Below are 15,996 nucleotides of genomic sequence, written 5' to 3' on the forward strand. Positions count from 1 at the left end.
GTCAAAGAATCTAGATATCCTGCAAGGAAGAAACCACCATGATAGGATCATCGAGGCACGAGCAAGGGGGAAGGTTGCATTTAACGAAAATGTAGGAATGTTATGGTGGAGCTTGAAAAGAGGATGGTTTCATCAGCTATTGGGGAACCATCAAGGAGAAGGTTGATGGAAGAGTAGAGGAAAGCAATCGTTGATGACCGCATTCATAAAATGGGTCGCACAGGAACATGGAACAAGTGCCTAGAACCAGTCGAGCAAGAGAGAGATCAGTCACCGCATCTAGCAACATCAGGATGAGAGAACCACCGATCTCCAGAGTCGAAGTAGAAAGTGTGGGGAAGTAGATAGAAAAGGTGAAGCAACAAATAGATTACCTGAAGAAGCGAGGCGACTTGGTGAAGCAGAATAGAAACTTGCCTTTCACCAACAAAATTCTGAACCGAAGTTGTTGGTTCAAACTTTCGGTTACCCTACCTACCCAAATACGACGGATTGAAGGACTCACGGGAGCACATCTCTGCGTTAGAATTGGTAATGAATTTTTATGGGCAAATATATTCTATTAATGCAAAGTTGTTTGTGAGTACTTTGACAGGGAAGGCACAAGAATGGTTTACCAGTTTGCCGAGTGGAACCGTTGGATCATATGGGCAACTGGAATAGAAGTTCATATTTCACTTTGCCAGGAAAAGGAAATCGAAATGACCCGCGACCTACCTAATCATGATCCGGCAAGGAAACGACGTATCCCTTAAAGATTTTATAGGGAGATTTGTATAAGAAAGGTAAAATTTAGCGTCCTAGTTTCTTTGCAATATGAAAAAGATGTCAATCTATATGAAGGATCTAGCTTATTATTCTGGGAGTAGATTAAAGTCAAAACAATATTATTAATATCTTTTTCAAGGGAATTCTTAAAAGTCTGCAGGTATGAAACATATTTCATAATGAAAAGACTACTCGGATCTGCGAAATGATCTACATAAATTTTGCAATGTTCACAATGTCATCAAAATTCCAAGGATTCAAAAACTTATTCATCTACTTCATCTTCGGCCATTTTTCCGATCTCCTCCACCAAAACCCCAAATTTTTCATCACATTCTAGGGGTGGTTCTTCAGGGAATGCTACGAAATTGTCATCGAGGGTAGGATCAATCCAGTTCGTGTCAAAGCCTTCTGCAAATCCCTTCAATTTTTTAATCTGAGAAGTACAGCGATCAAAGCCTTTAGTTGGATCTTGAGCTGAGCCTTTTGAGCCTCGAGCTCGCCTTTTTCCTTCTCGTAGGTCGCGATTTGGGAATTCCTCTCTTAAAGCAGTTTATCAGCAACCATCTTCTCATGCCGCTAGTAAATACACTTCATTGAAAGACGATGGCCAAAAGATGAAACCTATAAACATTAAATGACCAGGAAAATTAGCAGATGAGCAAAAGACTTGAGTAACTTCTATTATAAAAGAACATCACCTAAGATGGTAGACTTGTATAACTCCCACGAATCTTGGCCAGCATAGGTCTTCAGCACTGAGCTCTGACCAGAAAAAGCCCAATCAGGTATTAGCCTCTCACGTTCCATTTCAGCACGTCTGTTGGCAGGAGATAGTAGTTCTACCTGGCCCTCATTCCACCAGACTGTGAGTTAGCTTGCCACCCTCAAATTCTCTTCCTTTGCCGAGACAGTTGCCTTAGACTTTTTTGAGAGGGTGAAGGGCTATATTGCGAACTTTTATGTTTCCTTTTGGGAGCTGTTGTGACCTCCTTACCTTTGGACTTCTTTCGGACAAGTGGCTCAGGATCAGACTCTTCTTGAGATTCAAGGAGCTAGTTCTCAACAACAGGATCACTGTTCTCACTAGCGATCTCAATAGGAGTTGTGTTGAGGGGGCTTACAGTGCGAGCAACAGGCGATCTAGGAATACTTGCAACAGGATCTGATGGGGGATGTGATGAGTCTGTTTAAGGAGTAACTGTTGGTTTAGCCTTCTTTGCACGAATTCTTCTTATGATCCGAGCATCCATTATAATAGATTCTACAAGAAAATAAATCTAGTCATCACCAAAATATGAATATATAGAAAGTGGAATGAGAAAAAAGAATGATCACCTAAAGAACTCTCAGTTTGACTGGGAATCGGACTGAGACCATCGAGCTTCAAGGTACTCTCTGTCAACAGGTTTGTCTTGTATTGATACTGGGTGAGAGTACCAATCAAATGATCATGTAGCCCTACACCATGAATTTTTGGTTTGGGTTTGGTGGTGCGCCAGTCACAAGGAAAAGGCCAGACTTGGTTGGGAGGAGGTCGAAGGAAGATGAACCTATCTTTTCAAGAGCCCACATTTGATTTCAAATTGGAAATGAAGGCACAATTTGGTTTGGCAGTGAGATAAAAAAAAACCTTGGTCACCTGACTCTTCGAGATCATGAACTTATCAAGTGACCAGAAGCAATCGAAATCAGGTTCGAGTTCTAAGTACTTCATTACTATGATAAAGGCAAGTATGTGACGTATGGAATTTGGAGCTAGTTGCATTGGGCATATCTAACCTAGATAAAATTCGAGCAAGAGGTCGAGGAATGGGAAAACGCAGACCTGCGTCGAAATGCACAACTGAAATTGGATAGCTACCTAGGGGAGGCTGATTCATACGATCAGAAGAGATAGGGAGAATAATTTCAAAACCTGGAGGTTATATGATACTTTCTCCTAATTGTAGTTTCTGTCCAATGTATAGTACTTTCTATAGTTAGCCAGGGTTCGTCAGCTGGGTTATCTTCATGTTGTTCGAGGTTTAACATGGAGGTCGCTACATCTGGGTCATTTCTATCTATTCCTAGAGAGGAATCCAACTGCTATTTATGGGCTAAAGGCATTTGGGAGGTCGCAGGTAAGATATGGGATGATCTACGAGATGAATTATCGGACAAACTACAAAATCTACTTGGTTCAGAAGACATAATTTAAAAGGAGAGGTCGCTCAAAAGTACCTGGCTATGAGGCAGATCACTGTAAGAGGAGGCAGAACGCACTTAGAGAGATTGAGATCGCTAGGATCAAACTCCTCTATATTTATAGGGATAAACTCGTGGAGATTCACGCTAGGATCAACGGTTGGATGCTGAGGTGGCAGCGATGATCTAAAGGCCGAGATCGATAGCCTTTTTGACTTCCCTTAGCATGCTCTACACACTAGGAGAAGTGGGGGAATATTTATATGGGTAAACCTTAATTTAGCAGGAAAAGACAATTTTGCCCTCAAAAGGGCACAAAATCACAAGTTTAGCAGCAGGATTCGCGCCTTTTTACAGGGTCGGGTCGCGACCCGACCCGAGCACCCGAGACACATGGCAGGCGCACATTGAACCAAACAGACCCCTAGCTTATCTCTATAAATACCCCCCAGTCAGTGCATTAATGTTACATTGTCTTCACTACTTTTTACTTTCGAGTCGCTTCAGCTATCTAGCTCGCTGAGCGACCTATTTTAACGACCTTAAAACCAAATACTGACTTAAGCATCGGAGGGTTTTAGTTGGGGGCCACTCCAGCGAGCCTAAAGATCTGCTTCTTTTCTCATGGCTCAATCACTAGTCTGGGAGAGGTAGTGATCTCGAACCCACTTGGAGGACTAACTCGTCAGACCAAGGAAGTTGCGTGGATTTTGACCCGAATCACACACATATATCACAAAAGCTAAATCAACATTTATATTGACATTAAATCTCAGGGGATAAGGTAATTATCCTCTTTCAATTGTTACTTTGTCCTTTCACATGTTCTTGTACATAAGAAAATTTTAGCCCTACTAACCATAAAATATGACCAATTTCGTAATCCCAAGAAGAAGGACAAAAACCAACAAATACAATGACCTCATGAGAATAAATAAGAAATAAGACAATTCTGCTACGCCAGAATTTTTAAAAGTTACTATGATTTTTCGAAGCTGGTGGTAGTGGGGAGGATAACAACAAGATTGAGCACGAGGAGAAGAGCAAGGAGAAGAGCAATTACAATACATAAACACCTTCAATTGCTCTTCTGGTTGTGCTTAGTTTTTGGTCACGTCATTAGTTTATTGGGCAATAGCTCGATTTAAAGATTAAATTGAGGTAAATTATATTTTTGGTCCCATAAGTGGATCTGTTTCAAATTTTAGTCCCACACTCAAGCTAATTCGCACATTTAGTGCCATATGTGTTTTTTTTTTCAATTTGAGGACCAAAGATGGGATTCCGTCCAAAACTTAACTCCAGCTTGATGATTTGGACGGCATCCCCTCTTTTGTCCTCAAATTGAGAAAAAAAACCACATATGGGACTAAATGTGCGAATTGACCTGAGTTGGGACTAAAATTGAAAACAGGTCCACTTTTGGGTGTGGGAACAAAGCATTAGATTTACATAATTTAAAAAATATTTTGTTGAAAAACAGTTATAAATGAAAAAGTGTAAAATTTCGTAAAGATGAGATGATAAGTTGATATAGAGTTGTATGAATGCATACTTGGTCGTAATGCAGCAGCATCTCTAACAAGTTTTCTACTCCCTGAGGATGAGCTTTTGGTCGCTGAGAGTAGATATTGTGTGATGTAAGCCGTAGTTTGGACGGATCATCGACTACGAGTTGGTTCGCTACTTTTTTAACAACTTCATCATATGAATCAAGCTTTGACCTTCACAATTAGTGAAATTTGAATAGCAGCGTTAAGTGGATCAATATTACCAATCATAAAATAGGAAATTACACTCTAGAATTAAAAATTTGTCTTCTATTGAACTCACAGTTGCAAACAAAATTCATCCTTTTCAGGCCTTTCCAAGGAGCGAAAGTGGATAACCTGCAGAACAGCAAACCAAAAAAGTTAGGATATATTAGATGAAAGTTAGGATATATTAGATGAAAGTTAGAAGCATCACATCATTGCTTTAACAAGAAGGTAGTCACGGGAACCATTATTTTGGTGACCAAGACCAGGTGCAAGAGAAAGAGCAAAAGTTTTAAAGAATCGTGAAAGATAATATGATGAGATCACTCGATAATATTATACTCCGATATGATTCTTTGTTTATCAGAGGTGACAATGTACAAATTTTGTATTTTGTATATCTTTAAGCAAATAATAGCATCAAATACCAAAATACTTCAATAGGTAAAACCTTTTGTAGTCAAACAAATAATACGGGCTAGGAAAGTAATTAATTATGCTTTGGTCAGGCAATTGATGTATACAATAGTCAATATGAGGCACAACATCAACTATGTGATGAAAGGGACCATTTCGAGGAGGAGAAATGCAAAGAGAGAAAATAAAAGAGAAGTCAAAGAGCAATAAAGCGGACAAACATAAGCATCACACTAAGATAACGAGAAACAAGGAGCAAGAGAGGGAGAAATAGAAATAGCGAGGAATTTCAAAGAATCGTGGAAGATATATGATGAGATCTATTGGGAATTTATCCACAAAGTGATGAACCCAAATGAAACAATAACTATAGAGATAATGGTGGATTTGAAAATCCTTATACGATAATTTCAGATCAATGAATAAAGAAAGAATAACAGAAAAATACCAATATGGAAACCAGTAAAGTAACTGGCTCAGGAACTTGATCCGGCAACCGAATGCCCAAGCGCCACCACCGGCCGGCAACCCTCATGATTGCAAAACAAAAACCCACAAAGAGACCACTTGGACTTCATTTAGAATCACCCAGAATTCCACTAAGAAGTTTCTTTCACACTCAGCAAATATTCTCCCAAAGTATTTCAGGAAGAGGGGTTTTAGTTTTGTTGTTGTTCTATATCATTAAAACCATAGAAGACCAATATATATATGTATATAGAACACAGAGAACAGAGATAGAAAGAGGTGAGATGATGAGAGATTTCCAAGAGTATTGGAAACTTGAGAGGAACAAAACCAGAGATAGAAAGGAGGGAGAGGAAGGGGCGTTGGCTGAATAGTGGATGAATAGGGTTAAGTAGAAGAAGGGTCAGATCGGGTAATGGGCCGGCCAACAAGTGGGTTGCCATCCAAGTGGGGGGAGGGGGACGGTGGGCCATGGGCCAAAAACTCAACATCATTGGATAATATAACATTATACTACAGAATGATTCATGCTTTCTTGGACAAACAATGTACATGTATTATATTTTCTATAATTTTAAGCAAATAATTGCATCATATATCCAAATACTTAAATAGGTAAAACTTTTTTATGAAACAAATATTATGGGCTAGGAAAGTAATTTAACTTCGCTCTCTTTAGGTAGCTTATACAATAGTCAATATGCAGCACATCACTGAGTATGTGATAAAAGGGACTATCTCAAAGAGGAGAAATACGTAGAGAAAAATAAAAGATAAGTTCGAGAGCAAGCAAGAACGCAAATGTCTAATATGGCAGTGAAATAAATGGGTTGTTCATCTTAAGAGATTTGCAGCATAGGGTGCTTGCAATAGCAAGCTCCAATGTGGCAAATACAAGTCTCATCTATGTTAGCCCTCTTATTGCTATTTTTAAGTATAAAATTCAAGTATAAACATAATGATTCATTTTCTAGGCGCGAGGTATTGGATAAGTGTAAACTCAAGACAGCTAGAGATATGGTTTTCAGTCAAATACAGAGCTACTATATGAAGTGTAAAATTATAAATAACTATTGATATTACACTACAAAGGGAACCTATAGAAGAGAATTGCAGTGAGAAGGAACTATTTGAAAGAATAACAAGGACAACATCTACTAGAGATATACTCTCATTAAAAATAATTAAATGTTGAAGGTTAGAAGGAAGTACGCACGTGCATGCTCATCTGCACCTAGGTCCGAATGGAGGAACGTATAAAGTGAGTTTTGACATAAATGCTCATCCACATCTACGTTGGGACAGAAGAAGACATGAAGTGAGCTTGACGTAAATGCTTATCCGCATTTAGGCCTGGAGGGAGGAACCTGAGCTTGTTGTAAATGCTCATCCGCATCTAGGTTTGGAGGGAGGAAGACATGGAGTAAGTGTGACGTGCGTGCTCATCCGCATCTAAGTTCAGGGGGCGGAAGGTGAGAAAAAAGTGAGCTTGTCTTGTATGTCAATCCGCATCTAGGTCTAGATGGTGAAAATCAAAAAACAAGTAAGTGTGACGTACATGCTCATTCGCGTCTAATTCCTGAGGGAGGAAACTGAAAAAGTAATGAGCATGATGTGCATGCTCTCCCATGTCTAGGTACGGAGGGAGGAAAGTACGAGAGGTTTCATATTTCTCTAAATTCGAATAACCAAAAAATTGCAAGAAAGTTGAAATTTGTACATGGTTTTCAGTCTCATCAAATGAAACCTGCTTCAAAAGATTTTTTGGTTCAAGGTTAGAGAATAACTAGGAAACACCCAACATATTAAAAGGATTAAAGGCAATTTTAGTCCCCTAACTGTAGGCAATTCTCATTTTAGTCCCCTAACTTACTAGGGTTCCGTTTTAGTCCTCTATAACTTAAAAAAGCTTTGGTACAATTTTGGTCGAAAATTTGCCTAAGTCACTAGAGAAAGTCACATAGCCTTCATGTGACTTTTTAAATTGGGAGTTTCATTTTTATTGGATTAAAAAGTCACATGGCCTAACGGATTAAGGGCAATTTTAGTCCCTTAACTTCAGACAATTCTCATTTTAGTCCAGTAACTCACTAGAGTCCATTTTAGTCCTCTATAACTTAAAATAGTTCAATTTGGTACACATTTTTATTTCCACGTCATCGCCACGTTGTCGCCACGTGCACTTTTTAAGCCAATAAAAATAAAACTCCCAATTTAAAAGTCGCGTGAAGGCCATGTGATTTTTTTCGGTGACTGAGGCAAATTTCCGACCAAATGTGTACCAAAATTGAGCCTTTTTAAGTTATAGAGGACTAAAATGGAACCTAGTAAGTTACAGTACTAAAATGAGAATTGCCTGAAGTTAGGAGACTAAAATTGCCTTTAATCCTATTTAAAATATTCCTACAAAACAAGCAACCAGGGGGAACAGAAGAAGAGGATTGGACATCTTTTGAATGATATGCTTACATTAAAGAAAAGCTCAAATATGAAGAACTACTATGATAACTCTGCAATTGTCATAATTTTATAGCGATTTAATCTTTCTTTTTAAGCCAAAACATCCCTAATTATGTGATTTTATTGTATATTCAGCAAAAAAGGGAGATATGAGGCAAAGATGGCAAAAATCAAGCTAAAATCCAAATTGCAGGCATCAAAAAGGAAAAAAAGGAGATTACAAGGAAATTTCTACAGAATTGACTAAGCGTGCCCACGCTTAGTGGAGTGGTCAACCCGGGATACGGAGGAATACGAGTAATTTCCGCAAAAGATAAAGGAATAAAGTGTTTAGGTTTAGAAAGGATTATTTAAAACTTATCTCTTGTGATTTATTTACCTTTTTAGAGTTAATCACGTATTTATCTCCCCCCTACGTCTAGATTCATAGGAAACTTTTATTATAAATAGGGGGGGTCTCTTCATTTGAAGGGAGTCAATTATTGATGAGAACTCTATAGAATTCTTTGTTCATCTTTTCTCTTTTATTTTTATTTTATAACCGGAATTAATGGAATTCCACTTTTTAGTGTGTTCTTCCATTAATATGTTCGGCTAAATTCCTTATTTTCTGGTTAAGGTATGATAATTGCTTGATTCGTATTATGTTGTGAGATCTAATCTGCGCTCTACACTTGTTAAATGAATATTCATGCTATTCTCAGTGCTTTAATTACAAACGTCTGATTTTTGAATGATATGGTCAATTGTTGATTATCAAGAAGGTTTGCTTAGCTAATTGAACTTTATAAATCCGTGTAATTGTTTATTTAGTAAAATGCTTAGTAGCAACGTAGCATGATTAATTATGTCATAGTAATTAGTTATGTTATGGGGAATGCATGATCTAGTTTAAACGAATTATCCTCGTAGGAGTTTGTTGATTAGAATCAGGTCTTTCTAAATCTTAATGCTGTTAATAGATTAAATCTTGTGGATGTTCCCAGGGTTGTTTGTTAATTAGGGATCTAACCAACGGTCGTACCTTGGCTGACGAAAAGATAAGGAAAGGTGAGGTTGTTAGGTCGTACCAACAACCATAACTGATTTATTTGTTTACATAGTGTTATTCTTGCGTCAATGATCAACTCACAAGAATCAAGTATGATCTGAGCCTTAATCGAAAAATCTCTCTCTTGTATCTTCGTCAGGTAATTTTAATTATTTATTTAGTTTTCGATTATTTCTTTTTATCATCAAATCCACCTCCCCCCCATTATTTTCAATTTCTCTTAAAGAAATCAACTTAAAGCCAGTCGTTGTGGATTCGACCCTACTCCCACTTTTACAAGTGTTGTAGGAATTATTTTTGGTGGTCTCGACACCCATCAAATTTTGGAGCCGTCGCCGGGGACTGGCGTTTTTAAGAAGATTTCTTTTCTTGTCACTTGATTTTTTTGTTACTTGGTTTAATACTAAAATCTTCTCACACAAGTGAACTTGAATCTAATCCGAGATTGAGAAGACTGGACGAAAATTTTAAAAGGAAACCAAGCAACAAGTTGAAAAAACAAAAAAAAAAAGGGGAACCCACTTCTTCCTAGCCATAGTTAGAACAAGAGATATTGGACACTTGGAGTGAACTATAGCACACAACCCAATTTCAATCATGTGGGCCAATACTCAACAGTTTGGGACTAGATACGACAATCCTCCGGTGAATGAGGTAAATCTATCTTCCATTTATAATCATTTTCATCAACTTTTGTCCCTTGTTGAAAGATATGTCGAAGAAGAATACCAACAAGTGACGGCTTGTGGAATATTTAATTCTATGACACATCCCACCGATTTGTGCCCTATGATTCAAGAAGAAACCATCGAGCATGCCAATGTTGTTGGACTTTTTGGACCACAACAAAGAGGATATGATCCTCATTTAAACATGTACAATCCAGGAAGGACAGATTACCCCAGTCTTAGCTACGTTTCGCAATCTCAAAACTGGCCACCACCTCCTCCGCCTAATTCCACACCTGGTCCATCTCTCGAAGATATGGTGAAAGCACTAGTGACCAACACACAGCAGTTCCAGCAACAAACCCAGACGAGCATTCAACAGTTCCAGCAACAGACCCAAATGAGCATTCAAAACCTAGAATCTCAAATCAGTCAACTAGCATCATCTATTAGTAAATTGGAATCCCAAGGTAAATTACCTTTCCAATCTATTGTTGACCCCAAACAAAAAGCTAGTGTTTTTGTCCTTCGCAATGAAAAAGAGTTGCAACAAAACATGGACGAAAATGACACCAAGCATGCGCATGTCTAGCAAGGTGAACCGGACCAAAAGATGGAGAGTTCTGAAAAGCAGACCAACAAGCCGAAAACAACCGTTAGTGAACATCACAAGGCATTGATGGTCAAACCTCCATTAGCGGAAGGAGTTACTGAAAAGAAAGAAGGGGAAACGAAGGGAACACTTGAAATTGTTAGCAAAGTGGTGGTAAACATTCCATTGATCGACGCAATGAAAAGAGTACCTCACTATGCAAAGTTCCTCAAGGTCTCTGGTTCGAGAACTTATAAGAACAAAGCATTTCACGACAAAATAAGTTCCAGGAAGAATTCTCTCATGAACATCATAGTTTTCCTCGGTCCACACCATCTATGGGTGCACTACGACGAAAAAGGAGTGGATGTAAATTGCCCAAATTATTCAAGTTGAGGCACAACAATGTCTAGCCAAAGACATTAAAGAAATGCGTCACATGGGAGACAACCCATGAATTTCTATCCCTTCTCCTATTTTTCATTTCATTTCATTTTGGTATTAGTGTTTTTATCAAGTTTTGCAATGCGTGACACGCTTAATAAAGCATCTAAATCTGTTTGGAAGGCCAAATTGGACAGATTTGAAGTTTTCACTAAGCATGTCCACGCTTAGTCGATCTTTCAAAACTGTTTAACTCAATTCACCAAAACAGATTTGGAGTTTCCACTAAGCGTGCCCACGCTTAGTCGAACTTCATAGGCTGTTATTCACTTCACCAATTTTCATTTACTTTTCTTTTTATTTATTTTCATAAAAAAGTTTAGAAAATCTAAAAATCAAAAGAAAGAAGGAAATCAGTCAAAATCTTCCAAGTTTATTCATATATTTTACCAAGATTTTCTTTGACTTCATCTTCATCTTCATTAACTCTCTCTCTCACTTTCTTTCACAGCAACTTCACCTACCACCAAGATCTCTCTCCCTCTCAATTCATATCCACCGGAAGTTGCCGCCACCATCTGCCACCAGCCCACACACGCCATGAACTATTCGCGGCATGCAGTCAGGGACGCTTCCTTAAACTCTCTCTCATTTTAGTTTTGAATCCTTGAGCTTCATGTCAATGTCCACATTGAGGACAATGTGAATTTTAAGTGTGGAGGTGTGGTTGTTGAGCTTACACTTGATAATTTTTGTTGATGTGCTTAGTGGTAGATGAATTTTTTTTGTGCCTAGCAAAAAATTTTTGCTTTTTCTTTTTCAAGTTGACTTGAAAAGAGAAACTTTTTGACAAGTTTTGGTGGAAAAACTTTGGCATGATAAAACCCTTTCAATTTTGGACTAATCATGGCTTGGTGGTGTTGTGTTAAAAAAGAATACATGTTTTATGTTTGAGGATAATTCACAAGTTGAAAGCTTGTTTTTACCAAAATGACTTAATTTAAAATCTTTTGATATAGGATTAGTGGACTAAAACAAACCTCATGAGATTTTGAGCTTGATATGTCCATAAAAAAAAAAAAAGTCATTCTTTCTTGAGAGAATAACACTTTAATGACTTTGACTTCCTAGAACTTGCCTTGAACCACATTGAGGCCACACAAATGTGCATTTATTTGGATATGATAAAGGCATTAGAAATCACTTTTGGCCTTCTTTAACCACCCAACACATTTTAACGTTAGAGAACCCCCTTTGAGACTTTTGACCTATTTTATTGAATAACCCGTCATATACGAACCTATCCCGGTGTTTGTTTAAAACCTTGATTTTGATCCCTCCAAGAACTATTAGAGCATCAAGGAAAATGGGTTTATGTTCAAAAGAATAAGTTCTCAAGATGGGGGATTGACCTTTGTGATTTATGTGCTTAAAAGATGTATCTCGAAATGAGTGTGGGGGTTCCAAAATTATGTTCCTCTTTACCTTGTGAAAGCCGACATCAATTTTCTTGTTCTATGCCTATCACAAAAAAAAAATGAATGAAGAAGAGAAAAAGGAAAAGGGAAAAACCAAGTGGCAAAAACAAAAAAAAAGCAATTTTCTTGCCACCATAAAAGAAGAGAGAAAAAAAAAAAGAGAAGAAAAAAATATATGAACTCTCCAAAAGAAAGAAGAAAGGCATAGTTCAAGAAATTTTCGAAAAGAAAAATCTCGAAGGTGGATGAGTAAATGTGACGCCCCAAATATTATAATACATAATTGTAGGATTAATTGATAAATTTTCGTGAAATTTAGTTAATTAGCCACTAAATTATGGGTCATAATTGGAGCATAATAACACTTGAATGAATTAAATTGGAGTTCGTTATAATATTTTGGGATAATTTCTATTAATTAAGAAAATTAGGAAGGACGTAAATGGTATTTTGAGAAAAGTCTAATTAATTAAATAAAATAATAATAATATTATATATATATATAGTATATATATATAAATAAGTAATATAATGTAAATATAAATATGTAAGTTATATATATATATTAGTAAGTGATATATATATATATATGAGAGAAAGAAAAGAAAATTGAGGGTGGGCCCACCAGTCCACCGCCTCTCTTCTTTCTTTTATTTTGTTGTTTTTTTTAATGAAGATACACATACATAACACACACACACATTGCCAACACACACACACACACCATTTTCGGCTGAAAGGAAAAAGAAGAAACAGAGGTACGAAGATTATGATTTTAATACTTATTAATTTATATAATAATATTATTTAATTAGTTCTTTTATTAAATGTTGTTTATACTAAGTGATGTACTATTTAATCGGAGTACTTTATGATTTTAACTATTTAAATTAGTACTGACTTAAATACCAAAGCGGATATAAAAATGATATCGTTGGTTAATTAGATTATTAAATTTATTAGATTTTAATATTACTATAGCTAATTTGTATAATTCTATCGGAATTATTAACCAAATACGCAATTATGTGTATTATTGTTCAATTAAAGTGTATAATAGCAAGAAATTGATAGGAAATTCATAGAAATATTCTGAAAATTATATTTAATAAATGGTATGTTAATAAAGAGGAAAAATGAAGATTTGTATTTTGATAGAAATAGAATATTAAAGAATTATTAGAAATTGTACAAATAATATTTAATATTATATTTAAAAGAAATTACGGTATTCTCGATATATTAACTGTATGTGGTATAACTCATTATAGGATACGGGGGTGAGGTGAAATGGCTGACAATTAGTGACAGAGTAGAAAGAAACGTTGTAAGGTCGAGGTAAGTAAATAATTAGTATTATCTATATATGTCGTCTTTATGTGTGGTATTACTATTATATGACTTTGTGGTTCATGCTGATATTGTTTTATCTGAAAATATATGCATGGTGAATGATTTGATTTGATTGACGATACTGTGTACGTGGAATGCGAAGACACGTTGAAATATCATGTTTGTTGTATGTTGTGTTGTGGGTGTCTACAAATGAGAATTTGTTGATATATGGTTTTACATTACTAGTTGCTTACAAGAATGGTGATATGTGGAAATGAGGGAGTGGTGGAAATTGAATGTAATTGTGGCGTGAATACCCCTTGACGTGTTGAAAAGCCTATAAGGCGGAATGAAATGGAAATAGCTTTGATGCGATATGAGAAAGAAATGAAATGAAAAGAGCTTTGATGCGATATGAAAAAGATGTGATGTGAAAAGAGCTATGATGCGAAATAAAAGAGCTATGATGCGAATTGAAAGAGCTATGATGCGAAATGAGATTGATGAGCCGGCTGTCAAGGGGATTCACTTAAATTTATATAACGGTGAGATTGAGTTGGCGGGAAAAACACAATATCACCTTCTGGTAAGCAAACTAGGAAAAATGGAGTTTGGTTAGTTGTTTCATTATGAGATAGTCATGTGGTGTAATAAAGTTGATTATGTTGGAATTAAATTGATTGTATTCCATTAGTGTTGCTTGTCTATCTTGTTTGGGCTATGGTTGACATTCATATATAGATAGGACTGGTTATTTACTTACTGAGTGGCAGGCTCATCCCTCTGTTGACATTTTCTTTCAGGAGTAGACTTTGAGGTATCTGACTGTTGAAGAATAGGTCTACGCACTATACTTAGTCCGGTCGGGCCAGTATGCTGTTTCTCCTTTTTGTCAGCTAGAGTACGAATCTTATTTTGTTTGTATAAAGAGAACGTAGGAATGGAGATTAACTGTGGTGGACTACTCGAGGTGTTTGATTTGTATATATGATGTTGTGGGTTGATTATGTTGTTATGACGTATGGGTTACGTATTCATATGGATTAAATTATTATGTGCATTTATATTTATAAACACAGGGATTGCTATAAGTATGACGTTTAGGATAGATATAGCCCTTGTAGCGAAGGGGGTGCTACAGTAAACTTTGAGAGCTTCGAATTATTGCTCACTCAAAATTTTTGGTGCTCTAATTAGTATCTTAGAATTTAACCACATTGTCCTTTTATCCTACCCAAACCAAAGCCCCATTACAACCAAAATTAATGCCCTTTGATCCATATATGTGCATATTTCAAAAGTGGTGGAGATGTGGTGTATAAGCAAGCCTATGGTGAAGCATTGTCACAGTAAGTGTCGAGAGATACACTTCAACCATATATACACTTGAGAGAATAGAAAGTGGAGAGAAAATAGTCCACTAGTTTTATGCGATTGGTTTTGATAATGGTCATCACGTGAAAACTTGTTTGATACATGTTGAATTATCTCCTTCATAAAGTATGTCATTTACTTTGCACATGATTACAAATTGCCTTGAGTAGTTTAAAATTTGGAAGGAATTTTTGAATACATCTTGATTTTGCTTGAGGACAAGCAAATAGCTAAGTGTGGGGGTATTTGATAACTCTGCAATTGTCACAATTTTATAGCGATTTAATCTTTCTTTTTAAGCTAAACATCCCTAATTATGTGATTTTATTGCATATTCAACAAAAAAGGGAGATATGAGGCAAAGATGGCAAAAATCAAGCTAAAATTGAAATTGAAGGCATCAAAAAGGAAAAAAAAGGAGATTACAAGGAAATTTCTGCAGAATTGACTAACCGTGCCCAGCTTAGTGGAGTGGTCAACCTGGGATACGAAGGAATACGAGTAATTTCCGCAAAAGATAAAGGAATGAAGTGTTTAGGTTTAGAAAGGATTCTTTAAAACTTATCTCTTGTGATTTATTTACCTTTTTAGAGTTAATCACGTATTTATCTCCCCGCTACGTCTAGATTAGTAGGAAACTTTTATTATAAATAGGGGGGGTCTCTTCATTTGAAGGGAGTCAATTATTGATGAGAACTCTATACAATTCTTTGTTCATCTTTTCTCTTTTATTTTTATTTTATAACCGGAATTAATGGAATTCCACTTTTTAGTGTGTTCTTCCATTAATATGTTTGGCTAAATTCCTTATTTTCTGGTTAAGGTATGGTGATTACTTGATTCGCATTATGTTGTGAGATCTAATCTGCGCTCTACACTTGTTAAATGAATATTCATGCTATTCTCTGTGCTTTAATTACAAACGTCTGATTTTTGAATGATATGGCCAATTGTTCATTAACAAGAAGGTTTGCTTAGCTAATTGGACTTCACAAATATGTGTAATTGTTTATTTAGTTTAATGCTTAGTAGCAACGTAGCATGATTAATTATGTCA

General features: G+C 36.3%; 1 long non-coding RNA gene and 1 pseudogene across 1 annotated transcript; one reads left to right on the top strand and one right to left on the bottom strand.

The window, feature by feature from the left end:
• Positions 1–1,033: 1,033 nt before the first annotated feature.
• The window catches only part of LOC105172321 (ubiquitin C-terminal hydrolase 12-like), a 49,265-nt pseudogene continuing 34,302 nt past the window's right edge, over positions 1,034–15,996 (bottom strand).
• LOC148786602 (uncharacterized) lies at positions 12,900–14,580 on the top strand. The gene is made up of 3 exons (XR_016067921.1): positions 12,900–12,988; positions 13,502–13,568; positions 14,369–14,580. It is a non-coding gene; the product is annotated as an uncharacterized LOC148786602 (long non-coding RNA).

The sequence above is a fragment of the Sesamum indicum genome, linkage group LG10, assembly GCF_026168435.1.
Source record: "Sesamum indicum cultivar Baizhima isolate 11 linkage group LG10, ASM2616843v1, whole genome shotgun sequence".
Classification (NCBI taxonomy): domain Eukaryota; kingdom Viridiplantae; phylum Streptophyta; class Magnoliopsida; order Lamiales; family Pedaliaceae; genus Sesamum; species Sesamum indicum.